Source organism: Pinus tabuliformis, chromosome 4_1 (genome assembly GCF_031772625.1).
Source record: "Pinus tabuliformis cultivar Carrire ecotype Pingquan chromosome 4_1, CPIR1, whole genome shotgun sequence".
In the NCBI taxonomy this organism is placed as follows: domain Eukaryota; kingdom Viridiplantae; phylum Streptophyta; class Pinopsida; order Pinales; family Pinaceae; genus Pinus; species Pinus tabuliformis.
The window spans coordinates 242,052,201-242,067,948 of NC_142303.1; positions in this window are offsets into that span (position 1 = coordinate 242,052,201).

Here is a 15,748-nt window from a genome sequence, read left to right on the forward strand (position 1 = left end):
AATATCATATCATAACTAATGTAGAATAATATTATTTAAAGATTTTAAATGCATATTTGAAGTCAACCAAATAAGTAACACAATGTTATTGAACAAAAATTATGATAAACCTTCTATATCGATTTGTCTTTCTAGGGTGCTTTGTCATTATTTATTTGGAATTATTTGTTCTTATCTTGGTATTTTGTTATTATTTTTATTTTTTTTTTGTTGAATTAAAAGGTCAAGAAGGCCATACATATTATAAAATTTTAGATTAAATTTGAGTATCAGTTGGACAATGTTAATAGAAAATGTTTTTTATCTTCAACTTTTAGTGTCGCAAAGGTCATAAATTCTTGTATTTTGTGAATTGACCAATGCCCAATTTCATTATGAAGCTCATGAAAATTTTGTTCTTATCTTAACAATGTTTATTTTCTTCTTTATATTATTTCATAGAAAAAGATAGTTTTGACTTTTTAGATTTAAATAAGTTTTTTATTCTCTTTTTCCCTTTAACTTCACCTAGAATATCTCTTTAATAATATTTTTAATATTAGCCTTTTCTTCTTCTTCTCTTTTCTATATGATAGTTTTCTCTTTATTCCAATAAAATCTATCTAAAACTAAACATATTTATATTATCCCCATCAAATCTTTATACTATTTTTTTTGTGTGTTATATTTCTATACATTCTTACATTATTCTTGTTATATGAATAATAAGTTAAATTGCTTTTATTTTTAGTAAAAAATAATTAACTTTTAATCAATTCACAGCATAAACTTGTAATTTCGATATAAAAAATATATTACAAAAATCTAATATATAATTTCAACAACAATTACATTACGAGAACCCAAAAATATTTTAAAAAATAAATAAATAGGTAAACTAAAAATTTGAATGGAACCAAAGTCATATTTGGTTTGCTATTTTTTAACGTCCCTTCAAATAAAAAAAATAAAAAATCCCTTCAAATAAAAAACTCTACATCGAGGTTCCACGATCTGTTACTCTCTAAATGATTAACTTTTTTTTTAATTATATTAATTTATATCTCATATATAATTTAAACGACATAAATTTTGTCTACATCGAGGTTCCAGGATCTGTTGCTAGCTTTCTCTAAATGATTAACTTTTTTTTTAATTATATTAATTTATATCTCATATATAATTTAAACGACATAAATTTGTAATCTTAATATAAAAAATATATTACCAAAATCCAATATGTATAATTACCAGGACCCAACGATATTCTAAAAAATAAATAGAAAGATAAACTAAAAATTTGAATGGAACCAAAGTCATATTTGGTTTGCTATTTTTAACGGTTTTTCAAATAAAAAATCAAAAGCCTTATTATGGGTTGTTTATTCCGTATCGAGATTTCACACGGTAAGATTTATTACTAGTAATTGTTCCTAAAGGTGCAAAGATACACCAAAGGAATAGTAGATTTGAGAAGATCATCTTGTCAAAAATAGAACCCACTATTAAATGCATGCTCATAACGAAATTCTAAGTTCATAACTAAATTTTAATTTCAAAAAACCTTTTAATATCACAAATACTCATAAATTTTTATTTATAAATTTTACAACTCAAAAGAGATCTCTATTTAATGTACCTGCCACAAGTTCTTATAGTGTCATATGCATACTTTTATCAGCCATGAGAAATGAGGTCTTTTTGTCACCTACAAAATAAGATGTTATAATGGATTCCATTTTTCTTTTATTTTTTAGTGAGGGAAATACAACATATATTACTTGAAAAAGATATACATAATGGCACAATGAGAGTTACAACACTCTAAAGTCATGACTACAAGGAAATTCCAGCCCCTAAAAAGCTAGAAATGCTAACATATGAGACATTGTCTCTACACATTGAAGCCAAAAACTAATGTTCTATCTTCATAGCTGGAAATCAACATTTGGCATTTGGACACAGAAAAACATTTAACATTTGGACACATCCACATACTGTAAAAGATAAATAGATTGAACTTGTAAAAGGTAGTTTTTCTTTGTTGGTTATGCCATACTCTTAGTTTTGTATCCCTCCTTTTATTGAACAGAAGAATACAAACTCGAGTAATCAAACGCACCTCTCATATAATTATAGTCTAAAACCTAACAAGATTCTCAAAACTACTGAGATTACACACAAAAGGAAAAAAATAATAATTTTAATACAGAAGAACATGAAAACATTTTGAAGCAAAGTTCACACACCTTCATGATTTGAAGGACAACATAAAACTCTTTTAAAACATATATATATGTATATATATATATAACATAACAAATTATCTAAGAAAAGACAATTTGCTTGATGAAAATTCCAGATTTGATGGTGTAAAATTAAATTTTAAAAATTTAGATATCTTTAAATGTAAAAAGATATAATTTAATATATATAAACATTTCCAAATTTTCTAAATGTAAATTTATTAGTTTTGATGATGTATACATAAAATTTTAAAGATTCTTATTTATCTTATGTAGAATCCAAAATAAATATTATTCATTTTCAAAATACCAACTATAAAGATGCATAATATTATTAAAAAAATCCAAATCTATAAAAAATAATTCATTTTTTATAAACATTTAAAAAAAATCATAATAATAAAAAAATCTATATTATAAAAAATTAAATAAAAATGTATTTAATCAAGTAAAAGAATTAATTAGATAAACTGATTTAAAAATGGAGTGAAATATATATATATATATATATGATGATGATGATGATGATGATGATGATGATGATGATGATGATGATGATGATGGTTAACGTCCGCTGAGACCAAATAATGGTCTATCAGACCTAAAGAAACAAATTATTTATTTTGATTTAAGATTTTATTCCTATGCTCAAAAAGCTTGGAGAGAAGCCTCCCGAGCTCACTATAATTTTGACATTGTAAAAGGCTAGGAAGGTCAGTATTGTAACAAAGATTGTGAAACTGAGATCTAATGTGGTTATACGCAGGGCACTCTAAGAGGAAGTGGTTTTCATCCTCCATGTTCCTATTCTCACATATATGGCAGATCCTTTCCATCCATGGCGTTTTAGGAACTGCCCAACGACCTGTTTCACTATGGAGCTCATGAGAATTCGTTCTAATCTTTGCTATATTAATTTTCTTCTTTGAGCTAGTTAAAATAGAGAGATACTTTTGATCTTCTAGGGTGGGGTTGATGAACTTCTTATAATAACTTAATTTTCTTTTAGCCGCTAAGTCTTTCTCACACCACATTTTTTCTTTGAACTTAGAAGTAACAATATCTTTAATGTTATTTATGTTTTGTAATGCATCATTTTCGTTGATCTCCCAATAGTTTAACCAGGCCCTTGTGTCTTTATGCCACCCTCGATTGAGCCTTAGGTGGTTCTGGCTAGAATTTAAAGCTAGCTTAGGAAGTCTATGATCGTCTATGTTACTGATTTTGTGCTTGTACAACAAAAACCTAAGCATAGCTAGGCTCTCAATAGGGGAAAGACCTGCTTCTATAAGGAGAATAGGATAGGGTGTATTACTTTTAATTTTCAGGTTATAAGTTATAAAACGCTTCTGGATTTGCTCAATCTTTCTCCATGATTCTCTGGAGATGCTGCAACCCCAAACCTCACAGCCATATAAGATAATAGGAGTGACTAAAGTTTCAAAGAGGAACTTCTTTTTATCCCACATTACAAGGTTTGCTATTTTACAATTATTTTTAAGACCAAAGTAAGCTTTCCACCCCCCATTAATCCTTTTCTCAATGCTATGGTTCCAGTTGAGCTTGTGATGAATATCAATTCCTAGGTACTTGTAAGAATACACTTCCTCCAAGTTATTATTGTCATACATAAAATTAGTGTAAGTGTCCTTCTTGGATTTGATAATCATAACTTTTGTTTTGTCAGTGTTAACAATCATACCCATGGTAGAGCAGAAATCCTTAAGAAGCCTGAGTTGCTTATTAAGATCAGATGGGCAACTTGCCAAAAGAACAATATCATCAGCATAAAGAAGAAGGATGACGACTATCCCAGCTAAGATCGCACCATCACATCCTGCTTCCTCTAAATAGCCTTCGAGGTTATCGATGTAAATGCCAAATAGGGTAGGGGAGAGGGGGCAACCTTGTTTAACTCTGATGTTACACTTAATATCTTTCGACCACCCTTCATTGCTCTTTAGCTTGGCAATTACATTCTCGTATAACCTTATAGCGACAGCTCTCAACTCGAGAGGAACCTTTAGCTCTTCTAATCTATTCCAAAGGTTGTATCTAGGAACCGTATCATATATATATAATAAAAAATTTACAAATATATTATATAAAATATCAATTATAAAAATAAATCTTAAAAATTATAATAGTAAAATATATGTAAAAATTTTAAAACTTATTTTCAGTATAATACAAAATGATGATTTCAATGTTTAATTTTATATTTTTATTAACAAAAACAAAATACAAAATATATGATGTTGACCAACTACCAAAACCAAACAAAAAATTAGTTGTATCATATTATTAAGAAACTTGTTGTATCACAGCATTACGATTTTCGTCCATAACCATATTACCGGAGATGATTTGACCTATTATTTTTTTTTGAAGTATTTTATAACATAATCAAAACTTAATATCACCAAAACAACTATATTAAAAGACTTAAATATATGATCTATTTACAATACGAATCCAAAATAATGCTAATATTAAAATACTCAAATATATGACCTATTTATGATACCAATCCAAAATAATGATTTGGATATTTAACTCTTGGATTTTTACCAATTAGAAACAAAATATAGTTACCAAAATGATACAGGTTAGTTACCAAAACTAAATCACTGGTGGATTTTCATCAAAACACGCGTTTTACCATATTATTAAGTGACATTTACCAAACGATTTTCATCAACAACCACTTTGGAATTATTTTTATAAATGTTTACTCGCCCAGCCAAGATAATGATGCATAGTCAGTAGGGATACTCAAACTAAGGTTTGCAAATCCCAACAATCCCAACAATGACTGTGACATTAACAAGGAGAGCAACGACCTCTGTCTGTATTTGTGTTTGCCCAACTATAATTATGGATTCACAGCACGCAAATATTTAATAAAAAATATTGTCATAACTTTTCAACAGAAGATGGATTTGTAATTCTTTTGATAACGGAAGAAAGTGCGACCCGAAATGAATAATAGAAGCGTGAAAATATTTCATGCAAAATATTGTCATAACTTTTCAATCAAAGCTAGATTTTTAATTCTTTTGATAACGAAATAAAGTGCGACCCAAAATGCATAATAGAAGTGTGATCGAATGTTGAATATTATCAAGTATCTACAGTAACATGGCACGTTGTCGCAAAATTGTTTTTAAATGCTGGAAATTGACAGTCAAAGGTGTCGTTTTCCTATGGGAGTAGCGCTTATTAAGTACCCACAGCTGGACTCCCGAACTAATTTTCACAGAGCTGCCTCTCATTATTGAAACTGGTCGTGGATTGCGAGGGATTTTCATGAATTACGTCAAATGTCTCTCTGCCTTAGGGAAAGGCTACAAAAAAGTACAAGAATGATATCGAGTTTGTGGACAAGGAGATCCGTAAGGCTTTGACTGTGAGGAAAAACCAGAATTCTCTGAAGAAATATTCTGAGTTGTATTCGATTCACGAAGACAGGGACAGTGTCGTGCTGGGAAAGGCTCGACGTGGCATCAATCGCATAATAGTCCGCTTTACGCATGCATTTCTAGAAATGGAGTCAAATCAACCGTGGAAAACTATTACAGTTGTTTTTCCAATCAACGGTGGAAAATAAAAAGGTAGACAAAAGTTGGTGGTGAGCTCTTTCAAAATAGAACACCTTCAGTGTAACTAGCTTTCCTTATATGGAAAAAATCAAGAAATCAAGAACATCAAACTTGACCAAAATGACATTTTGGTTAGTTTTGATGTCACCTCGCTATATACCAATATCCCCATTAATGATGCCATGGAGGTCATCTGCAAACTAATAGATCCTGACACATCAAGGCTCATAGAAATTTGCCTAAGATCAACCTTTTTCAGCTTCATGGAAGATATTTATGAACAAACATGCGGAGTTTCCATGGGGTCACCTCTGTCCCCTATTATTGCCAATTTATTCATGGAGGACTTTGAAAACAAAGCCCTCATGACCTCACCCCTAAAACCTAAATTGTGGTAAAGATATGTGGATGACACATTTGTCATATGGCCTCATGGAAGAGAAACCCTAGAAACCTTCAAACAACACTTAAACAGTTTATCCCCTTCCATAAAATTCACTATGGAAGTTGAGGTCAACAAAAGCCTCCCCTTCCTTGATATCCTCATTACTAGGAATGATGATGGCTCTATCTCCCATAAGGTATATAGAAAAAATATTCACATCAAACAATATTTACATGCCTCCTCACATCATCACCCAACCCACAAACTAGGAGTCCTCAACACATTAGCAACCAGAGCCCTCAGAATCTCTGACAAGGAACACCTAGAAAAAGAAAAAGAACACCTTATTAAAGTTTTCCTAAAAAACAGATACAACAAACATCAAGCTGTCAAAGCCATAAATAAGGCAAACACTCGACCAAATAAAAATAAAAATTTTGATAATATAATAGGAAAAGTCAACCTCCCTTACATACTAGGGACTACAGACAAAATCTCCCGCATCCTAAAAAAGAATAGAATTCTAACCACCTTCAAACCCTTAAACACTATCCATAGCTGCCTTAATCCTGTTAAAGACAAAATTGATCCTAAATGTCACAAGGGTGTCTACTTAATTCCCTGCTCATGCGGCAAGCCCTATGTAGGTGAGACTGGGAGATCCTTTAACACAAGAATCCAAGAACACTCAGCTGACATTAAACATAATCGATCCAAATCATCAGCTTTAGTTGAACATTCTGATAAAACTAAGCACCAAATTTGTATAGAAGATACCTGCATCTTAGCTAGAAGTGATCACTACTTCATAAGGAAATTCAGAGAAGCCATAGAAATTAGCAAGCACCCTAATAACCTCAATAGAGACGACAGATGGACCATAAGCGAAAATTGGATTCCAATCCTATCATCCAAATTTACCCTGCCTAACTATTATTCTCCTCTAATTAACCAAGAACAAATAAAAATGATTTATTCCATTATAATTAAAAATAAATTATAACCATACTAAAATATAATTTAACAAGAATTTAAAAATTCCACAACTAAGGTAACATGTATTAGCCTTGATAAATAATTACAACATATAATTAAAATTAATATAATTAAAATTAATAAAATACAAAGTAAAACAATTACAATAAAACATAAATGAGAGGATATAAACTAATACAACTATGATCCCTAACATCCTAAATATAATTAAAATAACAAAACGTAATAGAATAATCAAATTATAATTAAAACAAATAGAATAAGGGAATATGTATTAGCCTTAATAAATAATTTAAAAAAATATAATTATAACAAATATAACAGGGTAATAGGTATTAGCCTTAATAAATAATTACAACATATAATTAAAAGAAATATAATAAAAAATAATAAAATACAAAGTAAAACAATTACAATAAAACTATGAGAGGATATAAATTAATACAACTATAAAATAATAATTTTAATCCTTAATATCTTAAATATAATTAAAATAAGAAAACATAATAGAATAATTAAATTATAATTAAAACAAATAGAATAATTCAATAATAATTTAATAAATCTTAATATCTATCGTCAATGCATCTCATACATCTATATATTAAATTGAACAATAAGACATGTCTTTCAATAATCTTTCACATCTTGAAGATGAACCACCGTTGCTGGTTCGAAAAGTCGATCAACAAGAAACCTAATGTGATGAATCCAGAAGATGATCTACACAATTATAAAGTTCACAGGAACCTCAAAGACAAAATTTAGATATATATTTACATTATGAATAGTTTCAAAAAAAATTCAAAAAAATGAAAATTTTTGGGCATATATTTACATTATGAGTAGTTCCAAAAAATTAATTAATAAAGAAATAAATAATTATCTTAATTAAGAATATTTTTATAATAAGAGATTTACTATTCAAAATTTATTTTGATGTTTTAATATTTAATAAATTTCAATTAGGGATGGATTTATATTTATATATCTAGTATTATTTATTCTAGTTTTAAGAGAAGTAACTCTAGTGTTTTTTCTTTTAAATAATTATTATTTTAATATATTTTTGATATAAGGATTTATCATATTTGTAAATAAATAATTTTGAATTAAATAGGTATAAAAACACTATTCAATTTAGAAACATCAACATTACAAAATTGGTGATAAAAATGACATATTTTGTTAAAGGTTGGAGTTATGTAGAAACATTAAAAAAGCATTGCAACACAATGCTTATTTTAATTTAAAAATAAATTTAAATTGCCTTTCCAAATATATCATGTTGCATATAACTTGTAATATTTTTATATTTCCTCAATTCCCTGATTTGATAAGTGATGTACACCAAGGCTCTGTTTAAGATGAGGTTGACTCAGAAACACAACAAATAAACACTCAACAACAAGCTAGACAATATATCTATATATATATATATATATATATATATATCTATATATATATATATATATATATATATATATATATATATATATAGATAGTCAACATAATTTCTAAAACACAGAGGCTACTTCTAAATCAAACTTCGTTGATTAATTAGTGAGCATAATTCTTATAGGGTTGATCATCAACAACTCTCATATCGTTATCTAGTCGTAATGGTCATAATTGACCATTACTAATCCTCGTTACTAATTCTATTGGCTAAGATATATCTAGTCTAGTATGCTTGCTCCACTTAATTCAATTTTAAAGAGATTTTCATTAGGTACACATGCTTTTCTTTAAGGAAGCACATATCTCATATATACTTTCCTTTCATGTGAGTATATACATTCTAAAATTTGCAAAATTTAAAATCTGCAATGCACCCTAATGTAGGAATTATGGGTTTCTTACCATTGTAAAGCCCTACTTTCCATTTCCAATGAATTTCACTAACTTCTAAGAATATAAACAATGTTCATATGTTGAATAAAGAACCATTAACCATTCTGATACCCTTATACCAAAGCATTTATTAAGAGCCAAGCTTTGTAATCTTATAATTACTTTTTGCATAAGGGATACGTACTAAGAAGCACATTACACTTGTTTTATCTTTACATTGTTCATATCTTATATTTATATCATCTTTATGCATTATTTTTTTATATTATAATTTAACAATCATAAAAATAAATAACAAATTTTGTATAAAAAAATTAAACATTTAAATCTAAATTTATAATAAATCTTTTATTTTTATTATTTTATATTTATATGATTTTTTTTTAGATGACGCATGAAAATAGCATTATTACAATACAACAATTGTAATAAATTAATATCATAATTTAAATATTATTTTTCAAAAACTAATAGTTTAATATAGTCATTACTTAATAATATTTATTTCTAATAAATTAATATCATAATTTAAATATTATTGACTTTGAATTTTTTGTTCTTGTTAGTTATATTTTTCAATTAATAGAATTTTTTAATAATATTTGATTTTAATAAATTAATTTAAATATTAGTTTTCAAAAATAGTCGTTACTTGAAATTATGGTCTCCACATTCTCTCTATTTAAGCCATCTAGTCCTCATGATGAACCACACTAGTTGGTTCTAAATGTGTCTACCAAAAAATTATGTTATGTGATTTCTACTGAAAGACTTTTCTTAATGCCTTTATTCAGAAATTGTAACATTGTTAATTTGCATGGTTATAACTTCCTTTATTATTTATATTAAGATTATATAATTTGAATTTGCTTTCAAATTTAATCACATTTGTGTTTAATTTGCATGCAATTTTTAACCAAAATTAAAAAAAAAAATATATAATACAAAATAATTCTAAAAATTAATTCTATTGTACATAGTTTTTTCATTATTTTTCATAATGATTAAACACCTTTTGCAGGAATAGTTAGAACGACGAAAATATTGTGTTTTTAATTATATTAGAAAAATAGAAGAGAGCTAAGAGATATTATACACACAACAAATCACACACTCTATTTATTGGTAACATAAGGCAATTACATATATAAGCATTAGATCACCGACTTCTAGATGATAAGATCCGAAGAAGGTGGATCTATGACTCATAGACAACTCACACACATAGGGAAATAACTACTTCTAGAATGACACCTAGGGACTCACAATGACAATTCACAACAACACATGGAAGCATTACTTCCAACACCCTCCCTTAATGCTTACATGGAAAACATTGAAAACACATATTACAACAAAAAAGATAATGTTTGTTTGACTGGTCTTGATCGGCACTCACATCCACTCTGTAATCTTGCAAACTCTGCACTTTCACCACCACATCTTCGAGTTGTTACTTGACCCCCATTTAAAACTTAACTACCTCTGACCATCATGATGAACTTTGAAATATCAACAATATTAACACATCACCTCGTCAAGGCTTCCACGATAAGAGTTGTCAAGTAATGAACCATCTTATGAACCAACCACCATCTGGTGGATATTTCGCTTTCGGTTATTTTTCAGTTGCTAGGATGGAGGTTCGTATATTGAATGTGTTCAAAATTTGATCAAACAACTTGACCTTACTAACACAGAAGAATTGATATTTCTAACACCAGGGCTTCCAGTTTAAGAACCACCAACCCTTTTTATAATCAAAATTGAAAGAAATAGAAAACTACTTGACAAAGACATTTCACAACTACAAACTCAATAATCATCAAATTATCAACTGTCATTCAGGCATAGACAAGTCAACATGTCCCTCCTTAGCATTGGTCAAAATTTTGTCATCTGGTTCAATATTTGTCTTGGAGCTTTCCCTTCTTCATAAAGCAACGTTTGTTACAGTGGTCAATTCCAATAAAATTACACTCACATATTAAGCTGACCAAACTTAATATGTTTAAAATGCAAACTCCAAAATTTGGGATCAGAACAAGATTGCAACATAAAAAATCTGACGTAGAGATCTCTTCCTCGCAGAATTGAAAAATTGAGATTTGCCTCTAATTTTAACACTTTTGACATATATCATTGGCCACTTGAAACTCCTCCACCCCAGATCTCAAATCCAAATTTTTGCAACAACATGTATAGTTCCTAGGAATGATTCTTTAGATTTATAATATGATAGTGAACACAACTTTCACAAAACCATGTAGGCATAAATTTAACACCTTTGCAAGTTACGGGCAGATAAGAACAAACAAAAATTTACTGATAGAAGGCTAATGGAAGGATATGACGATGCTTCAAGAAGATGCACACAAACAAATAGATCTACACACAGAGGATAATAAAAAAAAATCACACACTAAAAATAAACTCTCACGCATCTATACTAATATGTAGAGAAATAATAACACTTAGCATCCCTCACATATTCTTGGCCCTCCCTTAAGGGATTCAAGCCAGTACCAACTCTGGTACCATATTAGTAAAATAGAAGAGAGCTAAGAGAGATTATACACACAACAAATCACACACTTTGTTTATTGATCACATAAGGAAATTACATATATAAGAATTAGATCACCGACTTCTAGATGTTAAGATCCAAAAAAGGTGGATCTATGACTCATAGACAACTCACACACATAGGGAGATAACTACTTCTAGAATAACACCTAGGGACTCACAATGACAATTCACAACAACATATGGACGCATTACTTCCAACAAATTAAACACCTTTCACAGGAATAGTTAAAAAGACGAAAACATTGTGTTTTTAGAAGTTATAAATACTTTAATCGTTAATATTCAATTGGGATTATCATCAGGAGCCTAATTGGAATGATGCTCAATAATAGTTAATTTTACATCCAATGTATATGCATTTATTATACTTCAAGAAAATAATAGAAAAGAGCATACAATTAGAAAGATTCTATTTCATGGTTCTATTGGTTGTTATTATTATTAAGCATTTAAATTAAAGAATTCTAGTTTTGAGTGAGTTTCTAATTATTATCTTTGTTGAGGTTATATGAATTCAATTTTATTTTAAAAGGATTTTTTTTTAAAGCCTAGATTGTACTACTTCATAAAATGAAAATTTTCAATATATCATTTAACCAATCATTGTTAGCATGTTTTATCATGGCAATCTGCTCAATGGGAAACTAGATATTTTTTACCACATTCCTATAGAATAATTAGTCCAAAATTGCAAGATTTTTAATAACTTTAACATAACTAGAGTATCTACTTCATAATTAAAATACAAAAAACTACCAAAAATCATTTAATGGTTAATATTAAGAAGAAGTAACAAGTTATGGATCTTTCACACTAGATCATGAAGGAGAAGATTTAGTGGCAATGCATGGGATATGATGTTCCATTTGAGCCATACAAGCATCCATTCTCTCCATATAGAATTGTTGATTTATTTTTTCTCATTTCACATCCTCAAGACTTGCAAAAAGATTATACCTATCGACTTGCCTCTCAGTACAGACCCTATCTAACAAGGTTTTCATTTTCCAATATAGAGATAATCCCTAGAAATATTTCTTTTTCAAACCTTAGTGTGGCCATGGTCAAGAATCCATTACCCAGTTTCCTCTATAAGCTCCAAATCATATAAGGTGTGTCTTTAAATCACTAACATAGTCTCTAGGTACTAGATTACACTATGATTTTCTAGGGTGATAGTTGAGTGGAAGGTCTCAACAACCTCTTAGTCTTATTGTTGGGCTCAGTTATGGCCCTGGGGACCTCGACATACTGATAATGCTTTCAAGGTTCAACATGGGTCTAGCTAAGAGAGTGAAATCAAAATGAATAAGACAAACAAACAAACAATGACAGGATAGGGAGGGAAATTCCAAAAGGATTATCAACAATGCTCAAGCGGGGTAAAGATCAACAACCCAGAATAGTCATAAATAGATATAGACAAAATCAGACAACAGATACTAAGACACAACCCTAACTCTAGTAAAGGGACCTAGTGGAATAAAAATCTAAATTGAAAATTGGTCGTAGCCAAATAGAAACCCAAATCACAATGCCTAGACTAGGAGAAAATTTTAAACTAACAATCCTTACACTAAGCAAGGATGTTGTAGCAAAACTAGATGGCTTTAGAATTAATCGAAGAGAATCAATCATCAAGTGTTGTGGGTAGGAGACCAACACAACTCTCTAAGAACCATAAACACTAAAAGCGACCAATCCCCATAATTCTCATGTCTGCACACACCTCAACCTCCTAACTCTGTTTCTTGACATGGAGCCATTGATAACTAAAGCATAAATATCGTTAGCATGATTATTAAAGAGATTCCCTTCGGGATTTTGGTCCACCAAACATGCTCTCGAAATTCCCCACTGCCAAATTTCTAAATTAATTGTAAGCAATCACAATGCACAGGCCTAACGATCGCGATAAGAGTAGGCAAAATTTCTCTATCAAAGGTAACATGTGATTAACTTGTAAGGATGTAACACAACTGGACCTGTCACTTCCCTTTATGTCTAAAATTGACATTCATCATGGATAGTAAGTGATAGTAAATTTTCATGTGTTTGTATGCATGGTGGTGTCGATGCCACCCCTACCATTTAATGTGATTCATTCTTCAAGGTGGTGAGCACAACGCCCCAACCCACCATTCTCCTCAAACCACACACTGATCGGGGAATTTCAAAAAAATTGATTATTAAATTTTCAGTTTTCTTTGTCTACTAATTTTAGTAATGATCTTGGAATATTCATCTTGTAACTTCTCTTGTGTCAAAATAAAGTGTAAAACACATTAGTCCATATTTTCAGCCAGTTATGGCATCGACATAGTGTATGCCTAGGGAAAATGATATGGACCTACAACCTATGTAAAATTTGAACCTGTGACCATTTTTTTCTTAGAGATAGTGTTCTCATAGGTTTTTTTTTGTTTTTTTACTATTCAAGGTGGCACATGTTTCTATCTACAACTAAAACTGTACTTATGCTTCATGTGGTTTGTATCTATTGGTTCTCTCACATTCTATAAAAATTCTAATTCTTTCTATGCTCCATCTCCTTGCAACATGTTGGTATCATGCTTCCCCAAAAGAGAGAATCATAGCTTAACATACCCATAGATTCCCACCATGTATACATTTTTGTGGGAATAGTTCATGATACATGGATCTCAACAAAATACCAATCTTGTTCAAGCAATTCCAAGGGTCAAAGGTAACCACTTTTGAGGTTGTAAAATCATTCTTGTGGTAGAACAATTTTGGAGATGTGATAAGTAGATTATTCACAATCACTGGGAGAGAAATTGAAATTTCATTCTCAAGCCATCAATTTTTTAGACATTTCCTCCTTCAAGCACAAATTTTTAAGGATTCTATGCCAATCAGGACCATTGTGTGTAGCCCTTGAACTATATGATTTCATTCTCTCAGTTGGAAAATGTGTTTTGGTGATGCTCATGAAATTTCATGGTGGCCCACAAAGATTTGATGTGATGAGGCATTTGTGGAATATAAACAACTCTCTCAAGGTCAAAGACTACTATTAGCACAAGTGATAAGACGCACTACAAATGAGTATCGTATCAAAATGACCCACAAGGTGTCAAAACATAAGATGCACTCAATGACATGTTCAGTCACAATCAATATAAGAGTTTCACTAGCGACTTTCCAAGGTCACTATGGTAAAGAAGAGGTGACATCTACTAGCCACAACAAAACTAGGTAGCTAATCTGGTTGCAATGAAGCATCAACATTCTTATGAGGATTAGGTTGTTTTGATATCAAAGCATGGTTCACCCCTCGAGCTAGATGGGTTGTGTGTTGGTTATGCATTCATGTCGGTTGCTTATGTGTTTCTTGTGTTGTAAGACTATGTGCTTGTTGCATTTGTATGGCATGGGTCATGGTTGTAATGAGGTTTCCATGGGAAGTTAATAGTATTCTTGTGGAGTACATCACCATGAGTGTGTGTTTGATTATGCATTTCTTATGAACATTAGTGTTCAGATGTGGTGAAGTGTACATTGATGTGGTGGTTGTTTTCATGGACGAGGTCACAATATGTGTAGTTCATATGGTAATGAATTGATGATTAAACTCCAGCTATAATGATGGGTTATATAGTTATATGCTTATGTATTATAAGTATATATTTTTTCATGATTATATTATACATATATTACGTTGATTTATTGATCTTGTAGATGAGGTGTCCTCCCCGAATTATCATAAGTTACGTTGGTTTATTGTGATTTTCTTTAGCTGACATGATATACCTTGCAGGAAGAATATCAAAGATGAGTAGAAATATGCTAGATTATAGTTCCCGAGACTCTCCCTATGGATCAAATGAGCAGCGTGGTGTTGGACACCCTTATGATTTGGCAGACACACTGAGAATCTTGAAGGAAAAAATAAGGAGTTGTAAGGAAGACAATGACATAATCATACATGCACAGGAGAAACAAGCAGAGGTAAATGCAGTGATACTTCAGAGTATGTCATAATTGTAGCGAAAGTGACCCCTACGGATCAACCATGAGTAGGAGGACGAAACTAATGGGGCATATGGCAGTAGGTCACATGGTGGTCACAAGCC